Here is a 15,261-nt window from a genome sequence, read left to right as displayed (position 1 = left end):
TGTCAGTTGCTAGTCAAAGGGTTGGCATTTCAAGTCCACTAACCACTCCATGGAGTCTTTCGTAAAGATTTACAACCTCAGAAACTCAATGGGGCAGGTCCACTCTGTCCCAGAGGGTCACTATGACTTGATAGCAGTGAGTTTGGTTTTGTTTGGCTTGGTTACTCCCAAGAAATGACCATATATGAAACCAGAGGGAATGAAATGTCTGCCTCAGATAAAGATCAACTATTCAGTGTCTGCCAGCTTGGGTGGATTCTCTATATAGTAACATCAATTGGGCTCAACACATACTCAGTCTGCCAGTACTGAATTCCAAATTGAGTTGATGGGGGTTGGGCATTAGGCTATGGTTTAGGAGAGAAAGCAAGGCTAAGACTTGGTACCTGATGGGCAATGCCGCCTTTATTTAGTTATAAAAGTGTGGCAATGATCTTTAGAGCTCATTTCTCCTCAATTTGGGTTGCATCTGGTGGAAGCTGATTTTATCATCTGGTAGTCCCTAACTCCTTATAGATGACTGCTCTATTATCAACCATATTGGTCCATCTAGATTCCTCTTCAGTTCTTTATAAAGCCACTACAAATATCCAGGTAAACTAGCCAGGGAAATTCACTTTGAATTTTCCCATTATTCAAGTTCAAATGTCTGAGATAGGAAGACTGTAGGTACATTTGCATGGTATTTGCATGGAATTTACATACTCCCTGCAAATACCTTCATTGGTAAGCTGGCCTACTCCAATAAGTGTCAAATTCTGAGATGCTCTAAAGATGGTTACTTTTTCAACTACTCTCTGTATGTCTGCTTATTTCTTACCAGTGTCTCAGTTGCTCTGCACCCTCAGAAAAGCACAGCATGGTACACAAGAAGGACAGATGCCAAAGAACCTTGTAGAAGGGAAAGAAAGGTCCAAATCACAAATTCCAGTAGGGACTCAAATTTTTCTGGGACATTCCCTCCTTAGAACACAGGATACCAGAGTCACTCATGACTACTTATGATCATTTTCCTGAACATTTCCTGGTCTCAGCCTCCCTAGCCCACTGAAAATAAACCGTAAGAACACTGGTTCACAGAAAGAACTAGAAAGGCTTATCTGGTCCAGTCTTCTCACTCTTAAAGATAGGAAACACAGGTCCAAAGAAATGACATGATTTTCAACCAAGGGCTTACCAGGTAGCAAGATGTTTAGTTCCTCTGTCACCCACACCCAGCGTGCTAAGCATCGCAAGGCATTGCAAGTCTCAGTTGCTTCTCCTGAATCCTAACAGTTTTTAGGGTACTGGGTGGGATGAGGGTCTGAAAGGAGAAGTACAGTGTTATTTTTAAAAGGAGTTCCCCATGACCATATATGGAACCCCACTTTTTGTGTGCCCAGGGAAGTGGTGGGTCAGTGGTAAATTGTTTCCTTCCATAAGGAAGAGCCAGGATTGATTCCGGTCAATGCACCTCATATACAGCTACCACTTATCTGTCAGTTGAGACTTGTAGCTATGATGCTCAATAGGCTTCTCAACTAAGGATTGGTGCTCTATTTCTGAAAACCCACCAATGACAACCCTGTGGATCTCAATGGTCCAACCCACAACCAATCAAGAGGATGGCACAGGACAGGGTAGCATTGAATTCTGTTGTGCCTGGGATTAACATGAGTAGGGGGCCGACCCTATGGTAGCTAGCTAACAATAACAATCACTTAAGAACAATCTCATGACACTGGGTCTGGTTTCTTCTAAATGAGAAAAAGCCAACTGTGCCTTTCATATCAAAACTATGATTACCTGATTGAAGAAACAGGTGGGATTGCTCCTAGAATAAATTTTGGTAATTGTTTTTTGAAGTGGTGTAGGTTCTCTTCCCAATTTTATGTTAAAGTTGGGTCCCGGCCATGTCCCAGCATGCCACACTTTGGACTGGATTTAGCAGTATTCATTGCAGTAGGTGTAGGAAGGGACAGAGTTCCCGGGATGATGCCTTTCTTTCCTATTGGAGATCATACAGATGCCAACTGCAGATCCTAACTGGGCCTCTCCCAGGGCTGCAAGAGTAAGATTTTGACAAAGTTGAATATCTTGTTCCCCTCCCTTCTGTGTGGGATATAATGTCCTGAACTTGCTGAAATTTTCTGGGGATTTTCCAAGCTGGACCTTTGAGTGATGTTTAAAAGGTATTCAAGGACAGGCACAGTCTGTGATTTGGAACCAAGAAGGTGGAACTAGACTGGATTGTTCTATTTATAAGAAAACTTACATATGGATGGCTGGGAATACTCTAGACTCCTAACTAGCCACTGATCATCCAAATATTCGCTCACACTGACCACATTTGGCCAAGTGTCTCTCTTTCTGTGCTTTCTCATTGGTCCCCATCTTTGCGAATATTCTGCAGATGATTCAGGGCACTTTGATGACCAAAAAGAGCTCTAATGATTGACTCTTCCTTTCCTATATAGTTCAAATAGTACAGAGAATTAATTTTTTTTTAATCTTATAAAGAGATGGAAAGGTGGCAGAGCCCATCGAAAGCACTGGCAGTCAGCTGACTAATTTCATAATACATGGGCATATTCTTATTAGAGATTTACTTAAGCCTGGAACAAATGATTTATTTTAAGGGAAAGCAGTGACTTCAGTTGTTGGTTAATTTATTGATTAACAGAGGATAAGATCCAGGGAATGTCTTTGGCTAACCAGATAAAAAATAAAACTTCAATTACCCTTCTACTGGTGTTCTTGTTGTTAAATGTCGTCAAGTCAGTTCCGACTCATAGCTGCCTTGTATGGGGTTTCTGAGGAATGACTGGTGAGCTTGAACCGCCTACCTAATGGTTCAAACCAACCTTGCAGTCCCCTGAGCTTTTCTTACTGTACCACACTGGTATGTTCTTAGTCCAGAGAAATGATGGGTGAAGAGGGGGCTGAAGATTGGGCAAAGTTCACTCAGCGTTTCTACTCAAATCAAACAGATCCCTCATTAGAGTGGTTGCGGCCTCTGCCCAATCCGCACCCCCACTCCCTGGTTTTCCTACTTCTTCTGTTCAGCCCCAGAGTTTGGAATTCAATCCAGGAACAGGCATGACAAACACTATTTTTCATTTCCATGGAGACTAAAGCCTGCAATAGAACCAGGACTCCATGCTTGAAATGCCAATACAGCCTGACCCACTTTCCCCCTCCCCTTCCTACAAAAACAAAAATAAGTTTTCTTTGTCTCCTACCGGAGCGGAGGGAGAAGTCAGGGTTCCTGTTCTCTTTATGGATATTTTGGAGAGGAACAAATTATGAAAGTGTGAATGATGTTACAGAACCAGTGTCAGAAGTCAGACATGAGTTGTTTTAGCAGAAGAGCTCATAAGCCCACGGCAGAAGGTCTCAAATGTACCACACTGCCTTTCCCTAACCTTCTGGGAACAAGCGTTCATAACACCTAAGAGAAACATTTAACAACCAGGCATCCTGGGATCCAAACTTGGGAACTGCTTCCCCAATTTCAACTTGTACCAGATCCCTCACTCTCATCCAACCTTATTATCCTTATGTCCCGTGAACACACCAAGTTCACTCCTGCCTCAGGATAGTTGTACTTGGCCCCTCTGCCTACAAATCTTACTCTAGAGTTTTGAATGGTTGGTTCCTCTGCAGCTCAAATGCCACCTTCTCAGAGCCGCCCATCTGGAGTGAGCACTCCATCCAAAGTGGTCTCCCTACTCCCAGGCAATCATTACCGCATCATTAGCTTTTTCTTCATGGCACTTAACAGGAACTAAAAAGTATCTGCTCCTTTGATGTTTAGTTGTTTGCCACTGGACTGAAAGCTCCGCAGGACTTGGAGCCCTGTTCACCGTGTTTCCTGTGTTGTCTGTCCAGTGTCTTTAGCAGAGTCTGGGAGCACAGATGCTGTGATGCATGAACAAAAAATGAGTTCTTCTCAGGGCCCTCTTTCCTACTGTTGGTATACTCTGTTAGACAGTTCTTTCTTAAACTGACCCCAAATCTGCCTTCTTATAGCATAAGCCCATTGGGTCTTTATTCTGATCTCTGGAGTCACAAAAATAAAACATGACACCACTTCCGGGCCCTTTGCTGGTCTGGTCTCAAGTCTAAATATCAAGGGATAGGAGTTTAAATCTTGAGTTGTTTAGCACCCTTAAGAAAAATGGACTTACTCCCAAGGCTCAACTTTCAGAAGCCCTGATGTGCACTGGACTGCTAACCATAAGGTCGGCAGTTCAAACCCACCAACCACTCCTCAGAAACCCTATACAGGGTCGCTATGAGTTGGAACGGACTCGACGACACTTAACAACAAGAAAAACAACATAAGGTGAACAATAAAACTAGGGAGGTACACACGCCCTAAAACAACCAACCATAATAGATTAAATGGCAACATTTGCCCAGGGATAAAACTTAGAAAGCAGAGAGGGATGAGAAAGGAGGAAGAATGGAAATGATAAACTCAGGGACAAAGCGGAAAGAATGCTGTTACATTGTAGATTGCAATCAATGTCAGGAATCAAAATGTGTAAATTACCAAATAGAAAGCCAACTTGTTCTATAACTCCCAAATCACAATAAAAAGTTTTAAATACAGTTCAATACTAAAAGAAGAAAAAGAAAAAGTCTTATCTTTCCGTATTCCTTGTCCACTGAATGATTACAACCTACATTACTGGGGTGAGGGATGGAATTTTACAGTGAATAAACCTAATTAGAATGTGTATCCCCAAAGAAAAGGGCTGTTTATAATTGCTCATGGAGTAAAAGTGTTAAAAATAGAATGAACTCAATTGTGTCCTTTCTGCCTGGCAAAGACGCAGGTAAGACTACAGATTGTTGCTGTTGACATCTTCAGTTTGCCCCTACCGCCACAAGGCTGGAGAGATGAAAATTTAAGAGAAAGCAGGAGAGATTAAGATTACACATAGAGACTTACTGGTGATGGACAATCTCGTTTTCCTGAGTGTGTTCACAAGACAAACACCTAACAATTGGGGACAGTCCTGCTGGGTTCGCAGGCAGGGTGTTGGCTAAACTGATCTAAAATCACAGACTGCTATTGGAAAGGGACCTCAGCAAAGGTTCTGGCCTCAGCTGCTCTGCTTGATATCTCCAATGACTGAGCACTCACCAGATGCTCTCATACTTGTTTGAACAGCTCTGGTAGCATAGTGGTTATGAATCGGGCTGCTAATCTTACGGTCATCAGTTTGAAACTACCAGCTGTTACATGGGAGAAAGATGAGGCTTTCTGCTCCTGTAAAGATTTACAGCCTTGGAAACCCTATACAGGGTCGCTATGAGTCGGAACTGACTCCACGGCACTTAACAACAACAAGGGAGCCCTGGTAGCACTGAGGAAACGCACTGGACTGCTAATCACAAGACTGGCAGTTGAAACCCACTAGCCACTCCACAGGAGAAAGATTCGACTTTCCATCACTGTAGAATTATGAGCCTTGGAAATCCTATACAGGGTTGCTATGAGTTGTAATTAGCTCGATGTTTGGGTAAGAGATTTCTAAGTGTCATTTTACTTATTTATCCATGACTGTCTGGTAGTGTAGTGGTTACAAGTCGGGCTGCCAACCTCAAGGTCAGCAGTTCGAAACTACCTGCTGTTCCGCGGGAGAAAGATGAGGTGTTCTGCTCCCGTAAAGATTTATAGCCTTGGAAACCCTGTGCAGGGTCTCTATGAGTCGGAACCGACTCCACAGTACTTAACAACAATCCATGACCCTCTGTGACCATCATTATCTAGCCAACTCTCTGAGTTTAAGAGTCTTTAGAATTAATATTGCTAATTCCTTGTACTTCAACAAGCATATAAATGAGCACCTACTATGTGCTTCTAACTTTGTAATACATATTCTAAGGGCCAAGTAGAATGGGGATCACACTGTGGCCTTTGTATCCACACAATACTATACTTACTACTGGGTACACAGTACCCATGCTGTTGAGTCAATTCCAACTCACAGAGACCCTATAGGACAATGTAGGATCCACAGGGTTTCCCAGATTGTAAATCTTTACAGGGGCTATAAGCCTCACCATTCTCCTATAGAGTGGCTGGTGGATTTGAACCACTGAACTTGAGGTTAGCAGCCCAATCCCACAAGGATTCCTTGGGGACACAGTAGGGACTCAACAGATACTTTTAAATGGACTCACTACAAACCTAAGTACAATACCACCCAAAGTATTGTAGGAGCGTCAACTCTCATGGGAACTGGACCTTGTGAAAGCAGAAAGGCGCTAAGCTATCCCGGGAAGCCCCTTCCTTGAGAGAGATTTCCCATTCACTGGGAGGCCACAAACCACTGGAACAAGGTCAGGAGAGAGGAGTTCAACTGAAAAGAACCTCCAGCTTCTTCTAGGTTTGCTCATCATGGGCCCCTCCCCCGTCCCTGGCAAGAGAAATACTCATGCAGCCAACACACATCTGATGAGGATTACATTATGGACACAGTTCTACTTTGAAACACATGGGGGTGCCGTGAGTCAGAATCGCGAAGTTAGGAACCGGCTTTCATTATACTCCATGCCAGGTAATGTTCGAGGCATTAGGGACAACTTCAAGGGGCTTACATCAGGTGAGAGAAACGGACATGGGAATTATTTAACACTGTGTGATAAGAGGAACTGGTCTCAGCTAAAATCTCTCCCCTCATCACCTGTCCTAGGAACCAGGAAGACATACAAGAGAATAGCAAGTCAGTAGTTAAGAATCCAGAACAAGGAGACTTTCCTGACTCTGGCCCTTCCCTGCATATAATCTAGGAACAATCTATTTCTCTTGGAGCTTCAGTTTTTATGTGAGAACTCTGCATAATCCCTACAAAGATGTAAGAGATGATGGCAAACAGAGTATAAAGGAAACTGTGGATTTCTGAGAGACGTAGAAGTACTCAGATTTAAATTGGGTGAAGGATCCTAAATAAGAGTCGGGCAGCCTGGGTGGATGGGTAATTCCACATCACCAGCACTCCACTGGTCAGAGCCACAACACCAGAAGGTTGTTGCAGGATTGTCACCAGAAAGTTTCATGTTAAATAGCCAAAGGGGTGTGCAGGTCACTAAGAAACAGCATTCAGTGTGTACAGTGATCCTCCCCGAGCCGCACTGTTAGAGCCTACGCAAATTGCTAGTCCCTCCCTGACTCTTATGGATTCAAGCCTAGTTCTGACTTCTTTTTCTGGTAGAGATCAAACTGAAACAGGATGAAAAGTAATCATTATGGTTGAATCATAGAAAGTTTAGAACAAAGAAGACTGAAGAGGTCAGCCAATCTGCCCAGCTTTAATCAGATACCTGTCACCTAATATAGGCATTAGGAGCTCTGGTAGCGTAGTGGTTATGAATTGGGCTGTGAACCGCAAGGTCAGCAGTTCGAAACTACCAGATGTTCCACGGGAGAAAGATGAGGCTTCCTGCTCCCTAAAGATTTACAGCCTCGGAAACCCTGTACAGGGTTGCTATGAGTCGGCACCAACTCCACGGCACATAACAACAACAACATAGGCATTATCCTAATTTCAAATATATCCAGGATTCAAAATTCCAGAGTTTCCCTTTGTGGTCCTTCCCTTCTCATTGGCTCTTACTCCCATCAGTATTGTATATACTTCATACGGTTTTCTTTTAGTCCTTCTTCCCCAGATATGAGGTCAGTTCATCAAGCCCAACCCCACTTCCATCCCTATCCTTCTTTCTTCTGGTGAAATGAATTCTCATTCCTCAACCCTATCTTCAGAAACTCCCTATGATATCAGCACCAGGATATCATAGAGAGTTTCTGAAGATAGGTTCTTTAGACAAAGAACCAGTTTAGTTCTTTGTCTAAACTGAATCTTCTGCCTCAAATGACAGAGAAGTTATTCGTTGATGATGTAGGTCATTTTACCTTTGGACAATTCTGATAGGTTTTAAGTGCAAGTTGTTTCCTGAATTGGAAACAAGGTTCCATCTCTACCTTTTTGTGAGTGGCAGAAAAGGTCTAGATCCTCGTCCACATATTTTAACATGGTTCTCAAGCACTTCAGTCTTCTCATCCTTATTGTTATTGGATCCCTCAGCCAATGGTTTTTTTCTTCTCCGATTGGATTCCAGTTCACTTCCATCTGCCTTAAACTGTGGTGCCCAGGAATGGGGGTCAACCTAACCTGCAGAGAAGTGGTCTAACTAGCTCAAAAATAGAGCAGAATCATCACTCCAGGTGGCTTGACAATCAGGATTCAAACATATATTTTTGAAGTCATCCTTTGAGTCAGGGAAATCTGGAATGAGTCATCTTCTAAGTGCCTGGCTACAGTGCTTCAATTCAGCCTACTGGCCAAGTAGCCACAGATGTAATGAATGGATGCACAGGGAGCACACCCACCTACCACTTCCCCTAACCAGTCAAACCTGAGTTCTGGGGGTGATGATGAAGAACCCACCCAACTGAATCCAACTCCAGCACAATTCTGAACATTTATAGGGATAATTTTGGGAAAACCCACTTCCCTTACAAGTTCACCTATCTGGCGATATCAAGCCCTAACAAATGCTGAAGTGAGATGGTGATCAAGAGCACATTATGAGCTTCAGAGGTCATTATGAAAACCAAATCATCCTTGAATTGAGTAGCCTAGCTATATAAAGGTGTATCTGTGTATGTTTTGCTGTTAAGTGCTGCCGACCTACAGCAACCCTGTATAAGTTTCCAAGGAGTAGCTGGTGAGCTTGAACCACTAACCTTGAGATTCAAACCAGCTTTGCAGTCCAGCGCATTAACCTGCAGCGCCACACCAGGACTCCGTACCCGTGCATACACATGTGTATATAATGAAGCTGCTTGTACTCAATTTGAAGAGTTTGAAGAGACCACTTCTCAGATGATCATCTGGACTTCACTGTCAGAATACACGAACTGTGGCTCATAGGCTGCTTTTGTATGCCACTCAAGCTAAGGACGGATTTTAACTTTTTTTAATGGGTATTTTTGTGACAAATAAAAATTTTGTGAAGTAAAAATTTCTGAGTCCATAAGTGAAATTTTATTGGAACACAGCCACACTCATTCGAGCATATAATGTTTTGACTGATTCCACTCTACATAGCAGAGTTAAGTAATCGTGACAGAGACTGAATGTCTGGCAAAGTCTAAAATATTTACTATCTGGTCCTTTATACAAAATCTGCGAATTCCTGGTCTAACAGTGTTCTTGTTGCTGTTGTTGTTAAGTCCCATTGAAGACCGTGTATAGGGTTTCCAAGAAACAGTGGTGGGCTTGAACTGCTGACCTTGTGGTTCATAGTCCAGTGTTTATCCTACAGTCCCAACAGTGTAGAAATCTCAAAGTATTGTCTGCAAGCCTTTTTCTCCTCAGTCAAGTGGGGTGGCGGGGGTATGTGCTCCACAGACAAGGAATCTATGCTTGATGACCTGCCCACCCATTAAGTGAAAGCTACAAGCTTGACCCACCAGCAGAGGAAATTTGGAAAGAATGGTAGAAGAGAGGAAGAAGAGATTGCTTTTTCTAGATGTAATGATGAAAGTTCCCATTCTTCCATTCTTTCCCCAATGAGTGGTTTTGCAGTTGCTTAAACATCTAAAAAGGTAACCAGACTAGCTAATTCCCTACTTACCACGCACCTCCAATCTCCACGAGTTAGTACTACCTATAGCCTTGACACTGACTCTCCACTGCTACCATAAACCAGTTCCTTCTTCCAAAGCTAGCTCTCTGTGCATCCAGGTCCTACCTGGAGTGTCACCCAAGGCAAAGGCAAAAACTATTTTCCCTATTCAAGGATAGATGGGAAGAGAAGAGGAAAGAAGAAGAACAGTAAGAAGTAGAGGTATCCACAGAAGCACAGCTTACTAGCATGTGTCAGTAAAGGTAAAGAAGCAAAGAGCCCTTTGCCCAGCCCTGATTGATCACTTGGTGAGTACCCAGGGAGACAGTGAGCTCCAAGTCCTCCCTCACCCCTCTAGTTTCCCAAACCAAGCAAATAGCTAACAATGCAAGGAGGTGTGGGGGAGTAAGGCCCAGCCACTGGGTATCTATTTTCTCAAAACACATGGCAACTCTCCAAGCCAAATGCCAGCAAAGCCAAGGAATTAACAAAGCCAGTTATTTCCCTGAGACAGGAGAGTTATCAATGCCCCACTTACTTGCTCCTTCTCCATCACTGCAACTCTCTCTACAGCAGTGTGTGTCCACAGGTCACATGGTAATCCCTCCCTGAACCTTACCTCTCCTCTTTCTAAGAGCTGCTCTTGGTCACCTTCTACCCACCAGGGTCACACCAGAGCTAAGTTGATGTGTTAGAAACAGGGAGCACATGGTCAGTCTACACCTCCCCAGAAGCTCCTGGTTAGTTCTGTTACATGACGCACCATTAATTCAATACCTCGCCCTCCTTTCTCCAAGTTTGCTAGCCAAAGAGACCCCATCAGTCCCAGCCCCACCCTTCCCTCCTCCCCAACTCCCCACTTAGTGCTCCAAAGCTCAGTTTAAGCAGCACTACAAAAGGAAAGAGGGGAAAAGGGAGAAGAAAGAAAACAACCCGTGTGAGAAAAGAATGTGGCATCTCTGCACATGCTGTCAGATTGGCTGCTTTCGGGTCCCCCAACAGAGAACAGAAGCAAACAACATGGATTCCGGATTTACGCTGCCTTGAAAGGTTTGTGTTCCTGGCAGCTCAGAGCAGCCCGTGCCAGCTGGAAAGACACACGATCAGACAGAGGTCCTAGCTATAGCCTCCCCCAGGACCCCGTCTTACCCCCAAAGATATAAAGCTCCCACTTCCACAAAATCCCCTGAGAAGACAGATAGACTGACACACGCACACGCGCGCACGCAAACACATACACACACACACACACACACACACACACACACACAAGCGTCAGCACGAGTGAGCACTAACCTGGAAGCCATTAGGAACGGTAGCAGAGTGCAGTGCAGAGAGGAACTCATTCATTCATGCATTGGGCAGTGGGAGGGGCGGGAGCAGGGAGTGGGGGCCCTGGAGGTTGGAGAGCACTCACCTCCATGACCATCTTAAAGCCCTGTTTCTAACGGGGGGAAGGAGTGGGGGCAGGGTGCTCACAAGCTGGAGAAGCTTCCTTTCTCTGCTGTTTAGTACAGCTCTGGAATTTTAAGCATGACTCCCCTTTATTTTCTTTTCTCCCACCTCCCTCTGCGGCTGTTATTTGGTGTGGTCATGCAGCTGTACAGAAGTTCCTCTCTCCCTCGCCCAAGCCTAGCTGTCTTTCTCTCTCCCTCATATACAGCTGTTCGCCGGCTCATGCGTGCACACACAGGCGCACAGACACACTCAGACACGCACTCCTCTGGCGCGCGCGCGCGCGCACACACACACACACACACACACACACACACAGACGCAAGCGCGCACACCACGCTGGTTTACATAATGCAACTCTTTGGTGCAGTCAGCTTGCCAGCTCTCAATTATTTATGCCAGCTTGGAGGACAGAGCTACTGGGGCTTCAGGCGTCACTTCTTCATTCCCAAATCTGACAAAACACGAGATGATGCTCCCAGGAGACTCTGCTCCCTTTGCGGCCACAAATTATTTCCCAGGTGTTGCCTATTAGGTCGACCTGTATGGAGGAGATGACACTAAATAAAAGCACGTGTGTCCAGTTCAAAATAGAACCTTGTATCTTGCAGAGAATGACAGCTGCTGTTACTGCCAGAGCCTTGGGAACAGAGGAAGTAAAGCAGTGTGAGACCAAAATTTGCTTGAGAAAATGGTTGGGGGATCTTCAGGATGGCATTTCCCAGACCTTTTAGGGAGACAACTGTGATAGTCACTTGTTAAGCAGGTCAAGATGAGAAAAACAGCACACAAGTAAGGCACTTAGATTCATGACAAGGCATGGTCATCTGAATTTTCAAACTCTAAGCTGCACCACTTAAAACTGAAGTGTTGAGACTAAAAAGCCTAGCACCCACTGTGCCCTCTCTCACCATGGTAGTAGTGTTCCATAAGGGAAGAGGCATTCTATTCAGCACTACTACTAACTAATACTTAGAAAGCCATCTAACTTCCAAAGCACTCTCACTCATATTTCACCCATTTGATCCCTACAACAAATGTCTCCTTAGGTCTCGTTATTAATCCCATCTAACAGATACGGACGTGGAACCCTGAAAAGGTGAGATTTGTCCCAGCAGAAAGTGGTTGAGCTGGGGCTCCAAATTGCCTGACTCTAAAACCCATGATAATTAACTGTCTGATACCCTAAGTATGCTTGTGCGTTCTTGAAAACCCAGCGTCTATTGAGGGGAGTACTGAAGGAAGCTCAAACCTGGACCAAAATAAACATGAAGCAAACAAAAATAATGGTTAGGGTTAGCTCGGTGCTTCTTAAATTTAAAGGATCTTGTTAAAACACATCGATTCAGTAGGTCTACAGTAGGCTAAGGAATCCTGCTAGCATAGTGAGTTACACGTTGGGCTGCTGACTGCAAGGTCAGCCATTCGAATCCACCAACCATTCCATGGAAACTAGATGAGGGTTTTTGCTCCTGTAAAGGTTTACAGGCTTGGAAACCTTATACAGCACATGGAAGCAGCAGAATAGGCTACAAAGCCCTGGTAGTACAATGACTAGGCACACAGGCTACAATCTTTTGATTAACAGTTCAAATCCACACAGTGCTTCTGAGGGAGAAAGACTTGGTGATATGCTTCCATAAAGATTACAGCTTAGGGAACCTGATGGGCCAGTTTTCTTGTCACCCGGGGTCACTATCAGTTGAAAATCAACTCAAGGACACCTAACAACAACAGGGTAGGGTAGAGTCCCTGGGTATTGCAAACAATTAAGCACAGGCTACTACTGTGAAAATGTTGGCAGTTTCAACCTACCCAGAGGCAGCTTGAAAGATAGGCTGGGCAATTTTCTTCCAGAAAATCATGATTTTGAAAACCCTATGGAACACAATTTTACTCTGCACACATCCATTTGATCAACAACAGGGTAAGGCCCAAGAATCTATCTGGCTGACAAACTCTCAGGTGATGCCCACTTTTGCTGTTCCATGGACCACACATTGAGTAGCAGAGCGTCAGCAAAGTTATGCATTAGATTTCCTTGGGTGTTCCTGTAGCACAGACTTGAATATGACTGCTACGGCTTCACAAGATAACATGCTAGAGGTGAATAACCATATTAGTCAGTGATGTCACATGTATTCTGATCACCAGACCCATACTGCAAGCTAGTGCTACTTGGGCATCTATTGGCAAAAAAACAAACAAACAAAAAACTCATTCGGAAAGCACCAAACTCTGCAGGCTCATCAGGAAAAATCTTGTCAATTGGTTCTGTTTGTATCCTGTTGCCTGAATAGCAGTGCCACTGCATCTAGAAAGCAGATGGGTTTGGACTCTCTGCCTCCATCTCAGTTACCTAGAGGAATTCCCACTCCAAAGAAAAGGCAGACTGACAATAAATGCCCAGGGACACACACTACCCAAATTCTATTCATTTGTCCTTGCCTGCTAAATAAAGTACTACCTCTTCCTCAACTGCACCAGCCTACCCTGCTACTGATGTGGCAAGCTCTTGGGCTTTGGAATAGGATCTAGATTAAAAGCTTAGCTCTGCTGCTTCCTGGCTTTGTGATCCTGAGTAAGTTATTACCCACCCATGCCCCTCTTGGATTCAGTTTCTGTATCAGAAAAAGGCATGACTACTTAATTCCTCCCTTACACTCTGAAAAAAAAGATGAAATAAAATTCAAAAGGCAAGTGAAAGAACCCAAGGAAAGTTGGCTACCTGTCCCCTGATAGACAGTAGCACACAATTTAATACTTAATTGTCAACTCTGCTATTCTGTTGGTTTTATCTCCCTAAGAAGCTTGTAGTAGACTCTTCCTTTCATGTCACTCCAGCAGGTTGGAATATTAGGTACAGCATTGAATGAGCACTTCATTAAGAGAGCAGACAAAGAGTGTGGTGAAGTCAAACAGGCAGAGCCTATTCCAGGATACCACATTCATTTGTTATGTGACTTCCGAAAATCATGGTAACTTTTCAGGGACTTTGTTTCTTTCTCTGTAAAATACAAATGCACAAATTCTTCTTACATCTAAAATAGCTCTAAACTACTTCTAACTCATGGCAATCCCATGTCATGTGTCAGACTAGAACTGTGTTCCACAGGGTTTCCAATAGTTGATGTTTTGGAAATAGGTCACCAGGCCTTTCTTCTGCGGTGCCTCTGAAGCTGTAATCTCTCAGTTAGCACCTAAGCATATTAACTGTTTGCAGAACAGCTCTCTAAACCACCCTGTATTATTAGGATGGTCATGGTTTAGAGTGATAACAATGGATTAAAAGTGCAGGCTTAGGTCTCAAAAAGACCAGAAAGCAAATCCTAGCATTATCAATTACTAATGTTGTGACCTTTGAAAAATGAAACCCACTGAGATTTAGCTCCTTAATCTTAGAGTGTCATAATTTTTTTTTTTTTTTTAGTTTCTTATTTTACTGGATTGTGTGAGAGTTAAAATGAGGCAAATACAAAAAAATGTGCTTATCACTGAATCTGACACAAAGTATGTATGTATCTGTCCAATAAATAAAAGCTATGAAGTGGTGCTGTAGGATTAGCACTGGAAGGCGACTTACAAGGTCAGCAGTTCAAACCTACCAATTTCTCCTTGGAAACCCTATACAGACAGGGTTGCTAATGAGTCGAACCGACTTAACAGCACTTAACAATAACAACAACATTATGATCACTAATGGTCAAATACAATAACAATTGTTGAAAAATATAATCAAACATATCTCTGGTGAGGATAAAGGTATTCAGAAGTCCTTAATTGAGTTTGGATCTATGAAAGTCTCATTCCCTTGAAACCTATGAAGTACATGGTCTTTCCTTAGTCACCAATAAATAGTCTTTGCCAATTTTCCCCAGATTGGGTCTCATTAACTAACATGAAAGTTATACAACAAAGAAATAAAAATCTGGACCATTCTACTGTGTTATATAAAGTAAGCCTCACTTGAGCTACATAAAACCATATTTACCCTAGTAATAGAAAAAGAATACTTACTATGTGCAAAGCAGTCTGCTAAACCCTTGATACTAATGATCTCATTCAAACTAACCAATAACATTGTTGTTGTTGTCGGAACCAACTCACAGCGACCCCATGCACAGTAGAACGAAACAAGGTCTGATCCTGGGCCAACCTCACTACCGCTGCCACACTTGA

At 43.5% G+C, this 15,261-nt stretch overlaps 1 protein-coding gene across 3 annotated transcripts in view; it reads right to left on the bottom strand.

Moving 5' to 3' along the window:
- Positions 1-15,261, bottom strand: part of GRAMD1B (GRAM domain containing 1B) — a 130,556-nt gene that overhangs the window by 59,562 nt on the left and 55,733 nt on the right. The window contains exon 1 of one of the 3 annotated variants that reach the window (XM_006833932.1): positions 11,045-11,296. The exons of the other annotated variants lie outside the window; for them this stretch is intronic. The gene's annotated coding sequence lies outside the window, so the exon portion shown is untranslated. Of the gene's footprint in view, positions 1-11,044; positions 11,297-15,261 lie in introns of those variants that run through there. 3 annotated transcript variants of the gene reach the window in all.

This window comes from Chrysochloris asiatica, unplaced genomic scaffold (assembly GCF_000296735.1).
Source record: "Chrysochloris asiatica unplaced genomic scaffold, ChrAsi1.0 scaffold00008, whole genome shotgun sequence".
NCBI classification, from domain to species: domain Eukaryota; kingdom Metazoa; phylum Chordata; class Mammalia; order Afrosoricida; family Chrysochloridae; genus Chrysochloris; species Chrysochloris asiatica.
This window is presented reverse-complemented; position numbering and strand designations above follow the sequence as displayed.